The 21,755-nt window shown below is 37.1% G+C and overlaps 2 long non-coding RNA genes across 2 annotated transcripts; both read right to left on the reverse strand.

Moving 5' to 3' along the window:
- Positions 1-12,421: 12,421 nt before the first annotated feature.
- On the reverse strand, positions 12,422-14,895 carry LOC112159169. Its single transcript, XR_002921439.2, has 3 exons — positions 14,585-14,895; positions 14,059-14,126; positions 12,422-13,940 (listed from the first exon to the last, which is right to left on the reverse strand). It is a non-coding gene; the product is annotated as an uncharacterized LOC112159169 (long non-coding RNA).
- Positions 14,896-17,411: 2,516 nt separating this feature from the next.
- LOC118598941 lies at positions 17,412-18,058 on the reverse strand. Its single transcript, XR_004948166.1, has 2 exons — positions 17,979-18,058; positions 17,412-17,648 (listed from the first exon to the last, which is right to left on the reverse strand). It is a non-coding gene; the product is annotated as an uncharacterized LOC118598941 (long non-coding RNA).
- Between the last annotated feature and the right edge of the window lie 3,697 nt (positions 18,059-21,755).

The raw sequence follows: 21,755 nt of genomic DNA on the forward strand, positions 1-21,755 counted from the left end.
CCACAAGAAGATGTTAAAAACACTAAAAACAAGATTTTTATTGGAGTGGGTCACTAAGATAAAAAACTATAATTAACATATAACTATAAGTTATATAAGTCTGACTATTTTTCTTTATATTGTATGTATTATTATTTATGCATATGAACATCCTTCCTAAGTAGTGATTTAAAGTCACAATCAAAGGAAAACTTCTCCAATCAAATGTTGTTCTGATATGGTATTGTTGTTAACATCAAAAATAAGAAGTACCTTTATGTATTTTTACTCACCTTTTATAAACTTCAATAATTTACTGTGGAAAACTCTGAACATGAGGCTGATTGAAGCTTTCCCAGGAGTATACCCAGCAGGATTAATGGGGGCCTGATCGTGTATTTTAAACTTGAACTTTCCTTATCTAAATTCTGCAGTCTCGTGAACTATTGACAAAAAGATTATTGCCAATTAGCAGTTTTGTGATGTGTCCTCTTGTACATAATAAAGAATAAAGCGAATCGATGGCAAAGTCAACTAACGAGGTAGACTTAGCCCTAATCTCTACCTTTAAGGTTTAGGATTCAAGCCCCCGGTCTGCATACATCCCGGGGACAGATTGTACACAAAAGAGTCCCTAAAACAAGTCCATCATGATCACTGCGGAGGTCTGAGCATCCCATCCATCAGTGGCTTCCTCCTGATGTTGCAATACTGTGATACAGAATAATAAAGAAGTAAGAAAGACCAGAAAATCAATAGATTATTCTGCAGATCACTTGATTCAGTAATGATCCAGTCCATTTATTGCCAGTCGTTTATTCATAAGGTGGCTCTCTTGGGTGTAGCCACCCCACCTCTGCCCTGCTGACTCCTTTGCCATTGATACTACTAATTATAAAACATTAAAAGTTAATCACATGGGAGTCCAAGGTTAAAAAAGACATGCAAGCAACTTCATGAAAGGGGCAGCAAATTATTAAATGTGAATATCATTTCTTTGCTGCAACAGTTTTTGGGGGAAATTGTTTTTGGAGAGCATGTGTAGAAAAGATGATTTATGACTTCAAATTTACGTTTCAGATCCCAGACTTATTTGTTTCTGGAATCAATGACCTGTGGGGATCAAAGAATCCCTGTTTCTCTTGTGATTAAAGATCTTCTGTCTCATACGGACTCAATACATACTGTACACAAGACAAGTTTCATAAAACATCACAAGAAGTTCAAGTTTAACATTTTCATTTTTTAAATCTTTATTAAAAAAATGATAGAACCTTGAAAAAAAGACAATTGTAGATTTGTAGTGTTCTTTTCTTTACAACAAAAATTGACTCAAAAACTAAAAGTAAATAATCAACGTTTTTCAAAATTATATACAGAAAATATGTTATTTTAAGGAGGCATCTTGATTTACCCTAAGTAAACTTTGCTATCTATGTGTTTCAACCGTTTATTGAGGTCTTTCAAAATCACCAGTAGCATCATGGAGGTTTCAATAAATCAGATTTTTCAATTTCCAAAAGTCAGTCATGTACTTTTATAAACAATAATTCCACCTCCAAGAAACCTCCAAGCACAACCCCACCCATGACAGGTACTAAACTCAGACTGATGTCACAAGGGCGTTAACACTGGTTCTTGCCAAAGAGTTCTGGGAAATTTCTAGGGGACTCGCTTTTAGAATTGGCAGGGTTTTTTCTCATTCATGTCTACTCAAAAGCATTTATTCACAACAAAGGTTAAAAAAAATTCACACCAAAGGTTAAGAGTTGTATTTGGATCGGTGCATCCCTGGATCTTTCCCTGTGTTTAGCTGCTTACTTTATTTCCATTGTTGGGGATGTATATATTTTCTTTAATTAAACAAAGTTTTTTTGTGCTGTAAAACATTAAACTTCTAAATTTTTATAATCAACTTCTTGTCATCCATGGTGCAACATTTTATCAGTTCTTGGATGCACAATGTTTGAGTCCGTTTTTAGAAACCAATATTTTTAAAGTGTAGCCAAAGTCAATTTTGACAGAGAGAACCTGTTTCTTGTGTCTCTCCAACTGGAAAAGCAGATCTTCAATCTGATTTGAGCGAGATGTAGGGTCGAGGACAGTTGTTCATGAGACGCTGATGTGATGTCCCAGGTCTGATTTATCAAACTGATTATGGTGCAAAAACAGGCTCTCCAGAAATAAGTCAAACTTTATTAAAATAAAATATATATATATAAATAAATCTGGCATTAAGGTAAGAAAAATGTTCTTACCAAAAATTCTTATTTTAAGAAAAAAATCTAATCACTAAAATGTGATTTTTTTTTAAAGTAAACTTATTTTACTATAGAAAACCTATCTTGATCAGATTGTTTTTATTCCAAGACAAAGAATAAGACTTTTTTTCCTGAAACAAAAGTCTTTGAGAATGACGCTCAGACATGTCTGATGTAACGCTGCTGGTTTGCGTGCTGCTACTTTGGTGGGGATTGGGGGGAACTGCCTGTCCTAGTGGTCCTCACTGACATCTACTTTCCTTGATAGATCATTTTCAATTTTGACAAATTATTGCATTATTGAGAAATAAATGAAAAATAAAAAACATTAATATAAACCTCTGGTCCCCACCAATCTTGCATAAGTAAGAGGCTTGCTTGATCGGAAAAGACAATTCAAACCTCCACCAGTAGAGGCAAAATAAAAACTGTGTTCAGTCTTTTGAAAAGCCACAGAAAAAGATCAAATGCTGCTATTTCTTTAATACTCACTACATACTGCACTTTATATTTCATTACACTTTTTTATTTTAGACCTGTGCAAATCAAAATCCAGTGCTACAGAAATTTCCCAGAAGTCTGTGAAAACTAGTGTGCATCAATGCTCACTTGGCTGATATAGACCCCGATGCAATGCATGAAACAATTCTTCATGTAGAAAAAATGTATTTTGATTTATTTTTTATAAAGCACCCAAGTTTACATCGTTAGAATGCAGTTGGCTCATAAAAAAGTTTTCGTAAAATGTTTATATTTATTAAGTTTGATTTAAAAAAAATGATTGAGGTATTGTTATGGGGTTGAATTTATTATCATTATTATTATTATTTGACTTCCTTACTTACTTTGCTTACTTCTGCCTGTCAAAAATATGAACATTTGTTTAAGCAATTTGTCTTTCAGACTTCTGAGACCTTGCAATGCATAAGGATTGTGTTTTGTTTGATATGCATGTAAAACTAAATAAAAATACCTTGGTTAAAAAAAAAAAAAAAAGATGACGCCATAGTTGCGAATTAAAAAAAAATAGTAATGAGCAGTGTCTGAATTGCTTTTAAAATTAATTTTAAAATAAAATTAATATAAAAAGCTATAATTTGTAATAGACCTGGGTGCAGAAGTTATGTTGTGCATATGAACTCCTTGATTTCATTTTCCAAAACAAAAAAACATCACATTAAGTTTTTCAAAATAAAACGCTGGTAAATTATTATTTTTTTTTTTAAGAGAGGACTTTTAGTTTTAGGTTGTTTTATTACTGTTCCTGTATTTTTATGGTTTCCAGAAAGATGTTGGATTGTTTGAAAAGTGTGTTTTATTGAAATGATTGGATTTCTTAGGTTTCAGGTAAATGTGTAACTTTAATAGTGAAGGTTTATATAACACAAGGCATAGCAGGGCTAAACTGATAGTTACAGCTAGAAATACCATTTGGTGTTCGTTATTATTAAACCAATCAAGCCCCGCCCATAAAAAATGTCCAGAAGTGCCTCTGATACTTATTAGGAAATTATTTTTTGAATAAAGAAAGAAAAAAAATATACAAATATGCTTTTCTTTATGTCATCTTCATGAATGCTGACTCTCATTACCACCCTGCAGTAATGAATTAAGAAACATCAAAATCACACTAATCTATGTACATTTTAAGAGACTGAACACACAACTTTAAAATGTGTGACTTACAGAAAATTCTGACGAGAGGAAGAAGAAACAAATCTCCTGTTTGGCATATAATAACAGTCTAAGGTGACAGAGGTATTTCGGTGGTTTAGGAAATATTCCCCCCATACCAATCCATTTAGATAAAGCCCTGTAGTTATCTGTTTAAATATACCCTGACTAGATCTAAGTGATATGAAATTGATATCAAAGATTTGATCTAATCGTTTGTTATGTCTTTCCTAAACTGTCCGGCTGCTCCTTTAAGAGCTTACTGCCATACATTGGTTGCTGTAATTTGCAACCAATACACCCCAGAGTCACTCAGGTGTGCAATAACATAAAACTAATTAGCAGAGTGTAACAGCATTTTTCAGTATTTCATTAAAATCCAATCAAATTCTCCTTGTTGTTGGTTGATTTCTAAGATAGCTGCTTATGAAAAAAGTTTATGAAAACTAAATTCCTCACAATCTGGAGGAATCAATTACATAGAAAGCAAAAAAAAAAAACACAACTGCAGCTTAGTGACAGTTTGATGTATTTACCGTTTCATGAAAATAAAAATAGATATTTTTTTGTAAGAACTGTTACCTTGGCTTGGGCTGCTAAGATGGTGTTAAATGTAGGACTTTAGTGAGGTAGCTCTGCAAATAGACTTAAATAAAACTATAATATCATTATATCAGCCAATCATCTTTTGATCCATTTTTAAAGTGTTCTCAGTGGTCTTGGACTGTTTGTTAGCCGAAATTAAAAAAAAAAAAAAAAAAACATTGTCAGAAATTCACCTTTGAGTAGTGAGCAGAAGAGTAAGCCTGACCACATTTCCCATGATCCCTTTGGTAACACTAATTTACAACCCCAATCTAACATTGGCGATGCAACAAAAATGGGGGAGGGACTGGCTGCAGACAAGATGGCCCCTAGACATCATTAACCAGAAGCAGAAATCCACATTTTCAGAGTTGTAGGAGTTCATTAGAAATTTGCCTCTAAGTTGTGGGCGGGACTGTTGGTGTGGAGTAAGCCCTCTCCCACTTCCCATAATCGATCTGTTTACGTGCTCTGTGACTAACTTACAGCCCTTCACAACCCCCAACCTAGCATCATCTGTGCAACAAAAGTGGCGAGCAATATTAGAGCTATCCAGCGGTACAATTTTGAGGCAGATGCCAGCTCAGACGAGGAAAACACAGACGTACATGATCTAGTCATCTACAAATGGATGCATCAGTTTCTAGCTACTAACCCCGGGCTCACACGGCGAGCGTCACAGCTCAGGTGCGATGTGGGAGCGGTCTAGCTACAGCCGATGGCTCATATTGGCAGCAACCACAGACTCCGTTGCCGACCTCGTAAAACTCCAAACTCACAGATGTTCACGCTATTCTCCCCTTTATTTGCTGCGGATCAGCTGCGTTTTCTGGCGAAATTTGAACCAAACCAAACAAAACTTCAAGCTTTTTCCAACAGAATTTTTTCACATGTTCCTGATTAGCAATGAATAAAGAAATAATCAAAAATGCAATTTTCAGATGAGTTTAATATATGCCAAAAGAACATGCTAAAAACACAACTTTCATTAGAAGGGGTCTTTAAGGTTATTTAAGATACTGATGAAAACTATAGAGAATTGTGTTTTTACCAGTAAAAAAAGAGATTTTTCGGACTATAAGTCGCACCGGAGTATAAGTCGCAGGGGCCAAAAAATGCATAATGAAGAAGAAAAAACCATACATAAGTCGCACTGGAGTATAAGTCGCATTTTTTTCAAGTAATTTATTTTACAAACTGGTTGAAAAAAACGAAATTACATCATCCTGGAAGGTAAGTTATAACATTCATAAGTAAATAGAAAACAGGCTGAATATGTGTCAACACATATTCACATATTAGCATCATGAAAAAAACGAAAAGGTGTAGCATTTATATAACATAACAGTTTTATTTAACTATAGCCTCAAGACCTCATCAACTTTGTATCTTTACTGTAATTAATTGCACGCAATCTCACTCCATATCACTAAATCCCTTAAATTCTTCGTCCTCTGTGTCACGTCTGAATAACTAAAGTAAATAAAGTAATTGCATAGATCACCATAAGAGGGCACTCTAGACTTACGGTCCAAATCTCATCTCATTAAAAATTTGTATATAAGTCGCACTGGAGTATAAGTCGCAGGGACATTCAATCTATGAAAAAAACCGCGACTTATAGTCCGGAAAATACGGTACGCAACAAATTTCAACCCCAAACCAACGTGAGGAAGACACATGAGCTCCCTAAACTGTCCACTTGTGGGAGGCTGATCAAGGTCGACTTATTTTCAGTCACATTGCATGAGGGAGCCGATGAACTGGCATTTGCCTTAATTAAATGAAGACGTGTACAAATGTCCTTTAGCAGGTGGCTGTCTTATTGAAGTTAAGAGTGGTGGCAGCTGCCTATGTATGGTAAACAGAGAGCATTTTTTGAAAAGTGATGGTGGCTGGTGTGAGGGGGAGGGGGAGTATTGGACAGCTGTCGCCATACCCACCTCACTGTGCTGACTTAGAGCTAACGCTCGATCAAGCCTTTGTATATATTTTTCCAGTACATTTCAACACTGTGTACACCTACTGTTTGAGGCCGCGCAGAGCCACATTTGGTGTGACAGATGCGCGCAGCACATGAGCAGCAGAGGACAGCAGCAGGAATGCCTCAGCCGCTGAATTCCTCCCTTTGTCAAAGTGCAGGGACCAGTTTGGTGAAAGGAAGACGGCACGAAACTTTACTCGTATCCTCAACAAAAAACAGTGACGCCCAGATGTTTGCTTCAATTTCTCAACTTTGTTTGTCTTTTCATCGAGGAGCAATATGATTTTTCCATCGAAGATATTTACACGTTTAAGCAGCAAACAATAAGAGGTAGGTGGCTACTTCCCCTGCCACTTCCAACAGGAAATTAAGGTGTGGGCCCTCCATTAAAAACAGCAGTATCACAACAATCTCCACTTTTCTCGAGACAAACTGTGCGTTCTCAAAGAAGAGATCTATTTAGGTCTGTGTGCAGAGCTCATTGTGCGGAGTGATATCTCATTGAAATAATTACAGAAGCTGCATTCACACGCCCAAACTAAAAACAAACGCCTCCTTCAATGGTGCTGGACACCTTATGGTGATGATAAGATGAGCAGGTAAAATCTAATTTTGATCAATTCCTAATGAGCAACATATTAAATGGAAATGTGTGGAGTCAGCAAGGTCTTCCACAGCTGCGTTTTTAATAAAATTTGAGGAGCATTACAACAACACTGCAGTCAATGTCGCGATGAGCGTCTCCCTCCATCTGTAACTCCAGCGGAGACGACAAATAAGGGAAGAAAACATGGTCATCTGTTTCAAAAGAGCTGAAATCTGATCTCTGGGGGAGAACGCTGTCGGAGGTACTGTATAGCACATATCATCTCCCTGTGATCATTCATGCTTTCTAATTACAGAAGGTGAGGAGGGCCATAATTTTATCGTATTTGTTTTGCATCACTGCAAAAACAGAGAATGAGGGCTTGCCAAGCTGCACCAATTTACTCCATTTCGACCTTGATTAAAAGAAAATTAATTGCAGCATCTCTCATTATGTCGCAGGCAGTATTTGATGGCGCGAATGGAAAAACTCAAAAATAAAATCCAAAGGCTCGGAGGGAGTGTGAGCTCCGTGTGGATGTTCACGGAGGCGACGCACCTCTCCAACAATTAAAATAAACAAGCTCTTTCTATAAAGCCATGTCAGGAAATTGTCGAAGGCGTTACCTTGGACTCTTGACAGTGCATGATGCTTGGAAATTGCTTTTTGAAATGCAGATGTTTAATTCATGCAATCTTTTTTTTTTTTTTTAGACGAATGTTTTCATTTAATTTAATAAAATCTTAAAAATAGAACATAAAAAAACTTTTTGTTGACTCTCTATGGGTCTCGGTGGATTGACCTCAGATGTTTGGGTGTTGGATTACACGAGAATTTCTTCCAGAGACGGCTTTCAGTCGCTGTAAAAACACTAAAACTATATTTGAAATGAAATTTGCCTTCATGTGTCTGCACCTGTTTCCCTATGAGAGTAAACAGAGCAGACGCGTGATAGGGAAGGTCTGCCCTCAACACACACCTAAACTAAAATATTTATTAGCTTTTGACACTCTTTACAGTCACAGCCCGGGACAAAGGGTCCCTGTTCCTCACACTTGTTTGGCCTCACTAATTCTTGTCTCCTACCACACGGTGCAGCTTCAGCTGCTTCTCCGTGACCGCAATGACTGAGACATTAAGCGCCACTTGCTCCAGTACCCACTGGTACTGACCTCAGGCTTCTTCCCAGAATGGGGCACAATCAGCCGGACCGCAATGAGTGTTTTTGGTGTTGTTTTTCAATGTGCAAATGTGAGTTTTTCATGCTCAGCTGCGTTCTTGTAAGCGGGCGCACTCCGCCGTGGGGGGCAGGGATCACTATGGGCCATGCCTCGTCAAGCCATCATGAAGGCAATGGGATCATTTGAATAATTGATTGAAATAATGTAAAGTAATCTGGCCAGCTTTCATTCAGGGCTCACCTGCTCCCAACTCAGAGATGACTGTCAGTTGACAGGGACAAGAGGGACATTTAAGGGCATGGCAGTAACATGGAGGAGGACATTTTACCCACCATTACCCATCGTCTCTAATTTCTCCACTGATCTTAGCGGTGATGTTGTGGTGAATAAAATGCTGTGTTAAACCCCCCTTGAGGCATGCAATCAGTAATCAGTAATATGAGCAACACATAAGGAAACACACACATATATGTATGTATATATTTATACATTTTCCTCTATGCACAACAACTGTAGCGTGCAGCTTGACTGAGAAATGCAAACCAATGATAGGAAACGGATAACCTAAAGGGGTTTAAAAAGCACACAGAATGCTCTGTCATGCGTCACCACAACTTTATTTAGACTGAATTTGAACAATATGCAAATTGCAGGTCTGACATGAGAATCCTCTTTTTCAGATTGAAGGTTACTCTCAACTAAACACATTTAAAATATTAAAAAATGAGGGCACAAATGCTAACATTATGAGAAGTTGTACAGAAGTATCCAGATGTCTAAAAGCACACCTGTCATCCCGTTAGGCCGCGGTATCGATAATAATTTCCAGAAATGATTTGATCCACAAGAGATTCGATTTGATTCTTTCCATTCTTCAATTCAACTCAATTCAATTTTGAGTTTACAAATTTAGATATATTTGTTTAGAAATAATCTACCATATGATTTGAATATATTTACATTAATCTTATACAGTTCACATACTGTAAAACTTATTAGTGAAATAATGAGATTGTTAATATCATACAGTGTTACATAGATTCTCTAAAGGAGAAGTTCTAACAAAAATGTTCAGATCATTAACATTGTAAACATTGTTCTGCTTCTCCTAGAGGCTGTTTAAGTTTGGCCATTAGGTGGCGATCACGCTATAGCATTGCACCTTATTCCAGAAGAAGAAGAAAGTATGAGCAAAAACAATGTTTTAGACCACAAATAGTTTCTTTAAAAAATATTTCCTTAAAAGAGTTTAGAAAATAAATGCCTGTGGGTTTATAAAGATGTTCATTTAGTCAGCAATGTCTGTTTAGGTTGAGCATTAGCCGTCCTATAGGAAATTCCATTAAACGTTAGCATCAAGCTATCGGACTTTAGTATTATGAATTGATTATTGATCTATTAACCTTAAATCGATTGAAATCGATCAATCAGTGTTATTACCCCAGCCCTAATCCCCGTGGGTAGCATATTTTTTTGGAGTATAAGTGGCGTTATTTGGTTAGTTTGGCCAAGGGTGCGACTTATTCTCTGGAAAGATTTTAGTGTGATATTTTCAAACATAAACTGATTCATATATTTGTTTTTTTCTCACTGACAGCTGGCTGGCCTCTATGACACATTCATACCGAACGTGAGTCGCACTGCAGAAGCGGCCAGTTTCAATGTTAAGTCAATGGCGCAGCGTCAAGCCCAGGCCGGCGGTGAGCAGTGAATTTACAGCACAACGAAAGAGAAGCAGGCCATACAAATTTTTCATGATTCCAATCTGATTGCTCTCCTCCTGAACTTTGTCATTTTCTTATTTGCATCAAGACATTATTATTCTTACTTATATTTTTCCTTCCTCAAACTAATCCAGGACAGCAAGTCATCAAAATTAGTTACAGGAAGACAGAAGTACTGCTGAAAACACAGTCATTCCAGTACTCGCTGTAAAAGAGAAAGAAATTGAGTGATCTCATAAACTCAGACATAGAAATGTGTTTACTGATGCTTTTGTGGAGCCCCTCAAAATAAATAAACCTGATCTCTCAATGGGGTGTACTTACCATCAGGCAAAGGTACGCAATTGCCTGGGGCCCACAACACTCTTATCCCTCAGGCTGAACACTTAATAACAGCATCTAAAATAAGTTTTACACTCATTATTATTTAACTTTGTCATAAAAAACACTCGAAAAACACTAAGCATTAGACTGATCATGTGAAAGTGTTTCGTCATCCCCCATCCCTCTGCATCAATGGAATATTCCGGTCAAAAGCAAGTTAGCCAGCAGAGAATTCTCAGATTACTACTACTAATGAAATAAATATGTCCACTAACATGATATATATACATTTTATTCCAATCATTTAATTTTTATCCCCAAAAATTGTACTATTTCGCTTATTTCCTGTACAGTTTCGCACAGCAGTTTTGAAAATATTTAAATTTTTAAATGCTTATCACAACATTTGGATTCTTGACATTTATTACTAGTGGACCAATGAAGAACTTATTTGACATTTTGAACTGGATAAGGACTAAAAAAAAAAGAGAGAGTAAATGATTAAAACAACTCCTGCACAGGGCCCCATTTTATGTTTCGCCTGGGGCCCCCAAACTGCTAAGTCCGCCACTGTCTAGCATATCTTCCATGCAGTGTAAATGAGATATACAGTCAATGGTTCCATGTAGTGATGTTGCTACAAACTTGACGGTTGCTTCTCCCACATGTGACGGGAGCATCTGGTTTACTAACAAATTGTTGGACACTGAGCATAGAATTTGTCAAAAGAGGCAGTGGACGCAAATTTGACCTGCTTGGTGGATTTGTTCAGAAGTGTTGCACTTTTCTTTTAACTTATACTCCAGAGCGACCTATATATGTTTTTTTTTTCTTCTTGTACTCTTATACTTACTCCGGAAAATAGTCATTCAAATTTTCTCAAAAGTTTTACATTTACTTTTTTTAATCTAATTTATTGTTTTCTTGTCTAATTTAATCTGGAACACAATCTAAAGCAGGTGAAAACAGAGCTCCCATAAAGCTTCAGTGTCACAAAGTCCTTCATGAGGGCATTATCAAACCCTGGCCCTCCTCCTCCTCCTCCTCCTCCTCCTCCTCTTCCTCCTCCATTTGTTTTTACACGACAAAGATGAGCCGCGTTCTTTTCTGTGTCATTCCAAGTGCTGCTGGGTACAGTATATCACCTGATCAAGTGTTTATCCTTGAAAGCTTCATTGAATACCTCAAACTCCCCAGGCAGGAGCGCGCAGCTCGACATGCGCGTCCTCTCCTCAGCTGCCATTGTGAGCCGCAACTGCTCTCATTTATAGGCATTGTCATCATTCAGACACAAACGCGAAACAAAAGGGGGAACTTTTGTTTCTTTTTTTACACGTTGGAGGGATGTTTTTTTGCGTGATTAGCCTATCGCTCAAAGGGAGCGGCGGCGAGTCACTGAAAGTGTGCAGTTTTAGGACACAGAGGTCACACCTGTTGTGGAACTTGATAGAAGGCTTATTTATAAACTTTCTGAGCCCTAAATTCCTCCTTCAGAGAAAACGCTGACCGTGAAAGACAGAAAGGTGGGGGCAAGTTCTCTAAAAAGCTTGTTTAAGGAGACACCAGCAACTGTATGTGTCCACATTGCAAACTTGAAAAGATTTAAAACCGTGTTTTCTGACATTCAAGACATTTTAATACTTTCTTTTCAGTTGATTTAAATTGTTTTTGCTCTACATTTTTATCAAAATCAGTAAAGTTGAGATTTTTTTTGTCTCATGAAAACCGAGGAAATTCTTTGTAAAATGAGTCAAAATCATTTTGCTCCATCCTCTTGACAAACAGAAAAACCAGATTTTTTACTGAAAAAAGTCAAATTGCACTGTAATTTTGGCTGGCATTATAAATTTAGAAAGAAAAATAAATATTTCTAAAGAATAAATGCTCGTTTTAAGTTTCATCAAGATTTATTAAGATGGATCCTAATCTCATTTTGTTAACATTTTGTCCTAAAATAAGTCATTTATTATTATTACGCTAGTTTTTAATAATAAAAAAAATTATAATTAATAACATTAAAATGCAATAAAATACTAACTTTTTACTTAGAACTACCAAAAAAATGTTTATTTGGACTGTATAACATTCAATTTTAAGTAATTTTACTGGACAGACTTTTTACCTTTTTTTTATTTGATATCTTATAAGATTTCTTGTTGAGTAAAAATTCCTGCAGCATAGATAGATAATTTTACTATTTTTCACAGATTTTCTTCTAAATTTGGTGTTTTTTCTATTTTTAGGCAAACCTCTTTACTCACTGAAGACACAAAAAGCCACAAAGGTAACCCCGTTTAATCAGCTACCTTCACCACAACTTTTAGCATTAACACAAATATGCAAAATTCAAAAATTGAGCGCTTATATTGCAAAATTTGCTACGCACTTGGTCTTTTTGGGCAAGAAAAAAGCAGTGTCTTCTGGCAGTATTCTCAACGGCAGCTGTCATGAAGACGCTGTTTAATTAAATCATGTCAGAATGTATTCTGAGTGACCTTCACCGAGCCTCTGTGGTTAATTTAAAAACTAAACACCACCCAAGGACAGCCTCTGTGAAACGCGGTACTTTGCGGTGTAAAAAAAAAAAAAAAAATGGCAAAAGTCAAAATCACGCCAGAATGTCTTGATACATCACCTAAAATTAGGTGCTGAGATCTAACCCAGAAGATATTTGGATGGGCTCATGTGGCACATGAAAATGTCTGGAAATCCTGAGTGGATTTTGAGTGTAAGAGGGAACACATCATAGCTGTAGGGAAGAGCTGTGAAGTGACTGATGGTATGACAGGTGCTCCTTGACAAGTGTCTGAAAAGCCCCCTTTTAAAACAGAACGCTTTTTCTAATAGAAAAAAAGTGTCTGCGTCCAAAAAGTAATCAAAAGGTTTGCAACTTTTTATCAACTTTTCTGATAAAACAAAAAAAAAGTTCTAAATTCCAGAATTCAATCTAGTATTTTAGATCCGAGGAATTTAGTTCCTGGTTCTTCAGTAGGAAGACGCTAATAGAAGTGTCATCAAATTCTGCTGAGCCCCTCTTTCCGTCACTCTTTCTGTGCCATGTAATGTAATGTTCCCTTAACATTTAGCAGGGTACAAGTCATTCTGCACTGGTCAGGAAGCTGTAAGGACCAGATTGCGCACCAGTAAGCAGATACTCCACACTTTATTATAGACATCTGGGTATAATATTAGTCACCTCTGCCAATACCAGCAAACCTAACTTGCAAACCATGTGACAAGGCACAACTCTAGACAAATCGATGGCATAAAACAGATTGCTTTGCAGAGATTCGCTTTTGCTGACAGGCCACGGGATAGTTTGTGCTTTTAAAAAATAGCGACATCTTTTAAGGTGACCCCTAGAGTGCCTCTTATAAAATTATAAGAGACAGAAATCCATTTGCAACTGTGCTATAACACTGAGATTACATTGTTACTTTAGAGCCTCGGTGCAAATTAATTTGAGCTTCGTTTCATGTAATATATAAATGGATGGTGGTGCGAAAATTAAATCTCAGTATTGTGCATTTCTGTATATTGTTTTATGTCTTGCAGAGGGTGTTTTGGATCGCTGTGCTTGTCATTCAATTGGCCAGAAGGGCAAAGTTCCAGCATATTTAACTCTTTCGTGGCCAGAGTGTTCTGAAAAATGATGCCACAAACAGAAATAAATTCAACTATTCTTTAGGAAAGTAAATATTTGAGAGTTTCACATAGTGCAGGTGTCCAGCTGAATGTGTGTTTTTATAGACATACTCACCTGCCAGTGGGGTCCAGTGAATGTCTCCAGATGATTTAGGATCTATGTACTCAGACGGGATTGCAGGACTGTAAAAGAAAAGTTGTATTATTGGATTACTTAGTTTGTCCTTACACTTTTATTCACAGCTGTAAATCACCTTGTAAGTGCTGGTTGTCAAAACGGATATAGGTAGAGCATTTTTAAAAGTACTGCAAGTGATGACAGTGTTTGCTGCAATTTAATCAGAGATTTCAAAAAATGTGACTTGTGTAGGCATGAGATTTACGAGAGAAACTTTATTTATCCAGGCGTCTCAGGGCTTGTTTTTTGCCGTATCAGTGGGAAAAAAAATGAAGATGATTTGAGCAAAGTAGGGCGCCACTTGTCAAACATGAACACAACTCTGGTGTCAGTTCACATATTTTACAGACGGGTTTTGTCGCGGCTTTTTATTCTTTGAGTCTACAAAATGTCATGTTTATCATACAAAACTTCTATTGCTACACTAAGGTCTTTCCCCTTTCAGGAGCAAAGCAGCACTTACATGTATGTTTGGAGTCTCTCTGACAGGGCCTGGCACCCTTGGACCCAACGTCAGCCACACATATGGAAAGAGTTCACAGCATGTCAATGGGGCTGCCCTGTCAGGTAAGAAAATCTGAACATCTCATGCTCTATCTAGGGACCTTGGAGCCATGTGTCGACACGCATCGCACTGTTAGCTACATCGCCTGGTCATATTGAGGACAGGAAAGAAGTGGCGGAACAGAAGTGCTCCAGATGTTCTTCATCAGTGGGCCACAGGGGAAGTCTGTTACCACAACACCTGGCTCATTCTGCTCTGAGCTCAGAAGCATGGTGACGCTCCGCCACAGTCTGGCTATCTGACTGAAAAGAGGCTCCTTCAGGATAGCAGAATCATGTCATGGAAACATAACAATATTCACAATAAAAAATAGTTGAAATAATTGCTTTATCATTTTAAGTTATGTATTTTTATCAATGCACCAGTTGACTGTGGTGTACTCCAATAAAAATCCTATTTTTGGTGTTTTTAATATGTTCTTATGGCATCTTGATGAGGATTAAAGACATATATGAAGAAAATTAAGCTCAAATTAGTATTTTTAAATTAAAATCTTTATGAATCATGACCAAAATGTCTGATTTCAAAAGCTTGTAGCTGTGACGTAAAGCTACGACAACAAGCCACAAGCTTCCTATTGATGAATGAACATTTAGAAAAATAGATCTATGTACGTCTTTGTTTTCCTTTTGCGAGGAAACTCTACAGCTGGATAGATCTAATGTTGCAAACCTTTTTTGTTGGACCGATTATATTAGCTTGGGGATATGAGAGCAGGAGAGCGTGTAAACCACATGTCACGGCCCAAGGGCCGGATCTGGCCCTCCGGGTAATTATATCTGGCCCTTCAGATCATTTTATTTCATATATTAATGGCCCAATGTTATCTTGCGCTTATTTCTAACTTGAACAATTATGACAAAATACATTTTTATGGGGAGTAAAATATATGTTATTTAACATATAAACTGGTTTATTTGGGGAATAATATTCCTCCCTGTTTTTATTCATAGTAATGTTAAAAAGTTCATTTATTTAAGTTTTAAAAATGTAGTTTAAGTGTGTTCAATAAATGTTAATCTTGTTCGGCCAACGAAACTAAGGTGTGTTTTGAATTTGGACCCCTGTTCGATTAAGTTTGACACCCCTGGTGTAAACAAATGGATGATGGGAAGGGGAGGTGGGCTTACTCTGCGGTACCTACAACTCAAAGGTGAATTTCTGATGAACTCCTGCCACTATACAGAAACTATGTCCTAGAAAATGACAAGTTTTTAGGATTTTGACAAAAAATTACCATTTTAATTAAAAGATCACTTTGAAAATAGATCAAAGGATGACTGGAGCGAGACTTTAAAAGATTAACATGAGCAACAATTTGGTGACAGACAGCTCCTTAAGGTGTGAAATGTTCTCAAATATGTTTTCCATAAACAAAGCTCCTACTTGAGAGTAATCTTTTCTGTAATGTGCAAACTCTGCACTGCATCTGTCACCTTGCCAGCGACACATTTGGAGCTTTCGCATCATAAAAAGCAGCATTTGTTTTCATTCTGGCAGACGAGAGCGGGGACAGTGAAGAGGGCAGCAGCCCAGGTGAAAAACGACAGATGCCACGCTCAATAATACCAATGTTAAAATCTCCTTGACCTGAAGGTCGTCAAACAGCAACCCCAATCCGTTTCATATTTTCCTCGCCAGATCAATGTTGGCATAAATTTGGGGCTCATTGACAAGAATAATTTAAAACAGATCTATAAATGATAGAATGTTATTCCCTAAAGTCGAGGATGCGTGACGTTTTTCTAAACGGACAGGATGAATTCAATAAAAAAGATAAATGCACGTTTAAATGTGGCAAAAAAAAGAAATAAAAAAGCATCATAGGATGTGAAATATGTACATGTAAGCACTCTGCCTCGTTTGTTTGCTCGTGCTTTTATTCAGTGAGTTCAAGAACATATTGAGAAATCAATGTTTTCTGAATTTCTTAAGCTTTCTGCTCTGATCAGCAAAGATGGGAAGGGCAAATTGTTTTACTTGTCTGAATAGATAATTATATCAATGCTGGATCTATCACCACTCCTTTCTTCAACCAAATGAATCTGACTTTCAGCTCCTCCAAGGATAAAAAAAGTACATTTATTAAGGATAGAATATACATTTATTTGCGTTAAAGATTCAAAAAAAAAAAAAAACAGACGAGTGTCTTTTTTTTACTATTTATTTTGCATGTATCTATTATTTTTCGAAAAATATATATTGATTTAAGTTATTAAGCTTGTCTGACCGAGCTTGTGCAGACACCTTTCTCCTGTTTAGAGGACAAGATTATTGGACTCCTCACTAATACTGTTTTGCAAAGCATAAAAGCCTCTTGCTGATAAATATTAATTTGAACCTTCATGATGTATTTGAAAATTCCAGCTAAAATGTCACCACATGGAACATAAATGTAATATTTCAAGGCCTGAGAGCAATACTCATATTGATTGCATTTATTTGACTCTGGGGAGGAGAAATAATTCTTCAGCGTGGAGACACATCTGGTAGCCAAAGATGCGAAGCAGGGAATGAGAAAATGCTAAATAACAATAAAAAATAATAGGACTTGTATTTAAATGTATTACCCAGGAATTGTTTGGATACCAGCGCCTGATTATAGCCCAGAAAAGACAGACACATCCGGGTCATTTACTGCTACCTCTGAAAGGTTTAATTTTCTATAAAGTGTTTAATACAAGAGCAGATCGTTTGCATCCAGCTATTTCCTTTCCTCTTTTTCTTTTTTTGCAGTAGGTCTTCACTGCAAAATGACAAGAGCGTGCTCCTATTTTTCCCCTCTCAACTGAATGGCAATTTTGCATTGAAGTTCATCAACTTGAAGGGGTTGTCGCGTGAGGTTTCTGACCTTTGTTATCAGGCGTATTGACTCGCAGGGAATGAGGCGTCCGACTGTCTTTGTGCAAATGAATTGAAATCCGAGAAAGAGCACTTTGACCCTGAAAGCACCCGTCGCCATCTGCACATAGGATTTTAATTCACCGGATCAACACCCATTCTTAAATATATATATCAAAATTGTTTGGATTTTGACTAAAGAAATCTATTAAAGATTGTGTTTTTGGTCAAAAACCAGACATGATAATTAAGAATTAATCAGAATCAAGCAACAAAGAAGTGGGAATGTCCCACCCCAGGTGTTTTGGTTTTTTAATCATATTTCCAGCGCACGCGGTAATCTCCGCGTGCGCTCCAACCGTCACGTCAAAAGCGCGGTTCAGGTTTCAACCAAACACATTCATCAAAAACAACAAAAATTCAATAATTCTCAACAATAATTGTGTCGCACCTCTTGAAAGAAGCTCCCAAAAAACTTTTTTTCCCTCACGTGGAGAACAGTGGATCGCTCGCGGAGTTACAGAACGGCTATAGCGCCTCCCACTGGCGCGTGTCGGTATCAAATCTTCCCTCTCATGCAGGCCCGTCGGCCTCATTAAAACTGTAAGTTTGAGGTTGTTTTAGGGCTGGGGTCTGCCACCTTTAACGCTAAAAGAACCATTTAGGTCGATTTCTTAATGACTACATCCTATCAGGAGTCTTCCTTCACCCTTTAAAAACAGCAATTTGTGTTTTTGTTATTGTTACTACTGTGAAAAATACAAATGAGCTTTTGTTTTTTTCTTTTAAAAAAATTAGAATAGAGAAAGCAGCTTTTTTTACCCCCAAAATATTAAATAACTTTTGATAGAGGTTCACTTCCTTTCAAAATAAGACATCCTGTTTCTCAGAGGATCATCACAATGCAGTAAATAGTAATAGCAGTGATTTTAAAAAGTTGGTACATTTATTTTACTATTTGTGATGCATCTCTGCCAGAAATGTGCAAGCCTAACCAACCAAAATTATATCAGAGCTAATAAAGTGACACTTTTGAATCATAAATATGTTTAAAAAAACAAATCCTCTTAATATTTTGGTGTGCCTTAAATATAAATTCTTAGATTGATTTTCTGTGGTAAATGGCACTCAAAAATCTATCATAATGTTTTAGTTTGACTTTGGTGAACTATGAGAACTGCTTGATGGATTGCCGGTGCATTATGGGTTTTTCGCTACATGTGAATGAGCGGAGATTACTTTTTTACTTTAAAGATACTTTTTTTTTCCCTTCAGAGCCACAATAGAGGGACAAAAGAGCCACATGAAGCTCCAGGGCCGCAGGTTGCAGTCTAGGAGAGGCATATTGCTTGCACAAGAAAGAACAGCAAATAAAAACTGCGCCATAACCACCACACATTCGGGAAAACGTCCCACAAGAGACATTTTTGACTTCTTTTTGTAGGGAGTGCACAGGTGAAAACCAAATTGCATGTTGCAGAAATACTTGAGCCAGCTCAGCAAACAGGAATGCAGACATTTTAATGTTATAAATTAGACTTGTGCTTTTCCCGGTATGACAAGCCAAAACGTGTGCTGTGAAAAGGAGCTGTTTGCCTGAGCACAATTATGTTAAAGGACAAACTCTGTAAATATTTGATGATGTGGCCTTTTTATTCCGTTTCATGTTGAAAAATGAAACGCCTGAAACAAAACCTGCCAGTGGATTCCATGACTGTTTAATCATTCACTAATGCCAGATTTTCTGTCAGCTTTGAGTTAGTGGAGAGAGTTTGGTGTGGAAGAAAACATTTTGGTGCATAAATATATTGCATGATTCAGATTAACAATTGATCATCTGTGCTGTATATCAAGCAGTGAATGACATTTTTTATTCTGGCCTTTTTTGTGGTCCCTGCATAAGTCCCACCTCTGCTGAATGGTTTTAGCAAACTCTTAAAAGTGGGCCAGTCAGGATACCCAGCTGCTGCCGCTTTAGGTTTAAATATGGAAAAAAAAAGCAGGGTTTTGGAAAATGAGAGTAGCAGGCCCTTTTGTCATCATTGCCTTACTTTTTCATTCTAACTTTTTGATGTGGTCCCAAAGCTAAACTACCCAGAGTTCTTCAGTTAATCTTCCTGCCTCCAGGATCCAAGAAGTTTCCTCCAAATTCACAACAATAAACAGCCAACCAAGGATATCCTAAATAATGGATTTACACAAAAACTCAAGACAACACCTGCAAAAAAGAAAATAGTGTGTATTGCCATCTGTGGCAGGCACCTGGGAAGATGGGCTTTGTATGCAGCAGAGTAAGGAGGGAAATCACAGTTCTGGCACAGACAATATGAACATTTAAATAAGAAATGGAATCTGAGCCTGACTGTTTACCTTTTTTTTCTCAATTCCCACTTCAGTTCATGAAAGCAGCATGAAAAAGAAGATAAACACTTAAAAAAAAAAGCAAAAAGTTTGAATCTGGAGCACTGAGGGGGAAAAAAAAGTCTTCCAAATGTAATTTCCTTTTTGCTCGACTTGATCAGTCACAAAGAGGACCTGTCTGTCCCCCTTGACTGCTCCTACTCGTGGCATATAGCAGAAGTACGTAACCCACTGTTGAGGCTAGACAGGTCAGACAGGCATCAAAAGTGGCATCAGTAAAGTGGCTCCACCGTGGCAGGTGATTTAATGGTTGTCACAGCAGCGGTAGAAGTGCGCAGAAACAGGATTCCAGTCAAAGCTAATATTTGTGATGAATAAGTGTCACGCCAGAGGTAAATGTAACACTAATAGACACGGGGAGATCTACTGTTATCTGCTTTTGCTAATGAGAACATTCTTCCAGAAAGGTGGTGTCACTTCTGCATGTTGGCTCCATACAGTAAGGAGAGCGATGAGGGGGCTTCTATTGGATTGGGTGTAATAAGAGATGTGCAGCCAAACTGATGGAGGAAGCTCACAATGTGTTTTTAAGTGAGGCCGAAAAATGCAAAAAAGGGGCAAAAAAATAAATATGTAGATCTTAAAAGGAGAATTTTTGATTTTTCGCAGTCCTATTTTTGATTTACCACTTAAAAAAACAATTGAAGGACTTTTATTTTGTTACTAAAACCAGACTGAACAAAATAGTGCTATTTCTGTGGCCATGAAGCAAAGTCGTCTTATCGGTTATTGTGTTTTATTAGCTTGTATAATCATGTGATGTTTCTTTTTATCTAGTTAGAGATATTTTTGGGTCACAACCTTTGGACAGAACATCTGTAGACACCAACAAATAACAGCAACAGGTCTGAGGATTGTAAAAACCTGGTTCAATTATTTATAGGAAATATCATTTTATTTTTCCTTCTGACAAACAGTAACTTGGAGTACAACGTTTTTCAAAGTGAAGAAAGTTGTTAATTTAGGAATGAAAATCCTTGAAGTTAAATCTAATACTTGTTTTATTTCTGTAATTTATTGTTGCCGCAGTCTTCCAGTGATCCTGAACTGGAGGAAGCAGGTATGGCCAAGAAAAACAAAAAATAAAAAATAGAGCCAGATGTCAATAAAGACACTGGTGGCAGTGCAGTGAACTGCAGTGTGACCTCAATCTGATCTCGCAAGCGTTTCCTAACTCATCCAAGAGTTTAGTCACTTGTCATCACTTTCACACAGAACTGGTGCATTTTTATGTTATTCATTTTAAGTAATTATTGTTATTATTATGACATTGTGCTTTGGTGACCCTGGAATGTGATGTGAACACATGATGTGCAGCTTTAAGGAAATGTGATTACTTTATGTGTCCTTGTGAGCAAAGAGCAATTAAGGAAACATGCATGATTGCAGCTTTCACCTTCAATTAAAAAGGCTGCATAAAATAAACTGATTTTGTTGAAATCAAGTTCATCAGGGCCTCCGGCAACCCCGTGACCCCAAAAGGATGTAAGAAAAGGGTCAATAAATGAATACAATGTGGACAGGAAAAATGTATTTTTGAGACAAACAAACATATTAATATCTAAACTCTATTTCTTTATTATTTAACAGCCGTCTGTTCCTCCACTGCTCTGTCCTGATTAGGGTTATGGAGTGTGTTCAGCCCAAACAGGTACCTGTCTATTACAGAACAAAGACACACTCATTCTTAAGAGGGCATTTAGAGGCTCCAATTAACAAATCAAACATGTTTTTTGGACTGTGGGAGGAATATACTCAGAGAAAACCCACGCATGTACAAGAAGAACAAGAGGGCCTTAGCCAGGAT

This window comes from Oryzias melastigma, linkage group LG7, assembly GCF_002922805.2.
Source record: "Oryzias melastigma strain HK-1 linkage group LG7, ASM292280v2, whole genome shotgun sequence".
Taxonomy (NCBI): domain Eukaryota; kingdom Metazoa; phylum Chordata; class Actinopteri; order Beloniformes; family Adrianichthyidae; genus Oryzias; species Oryzias melastigma.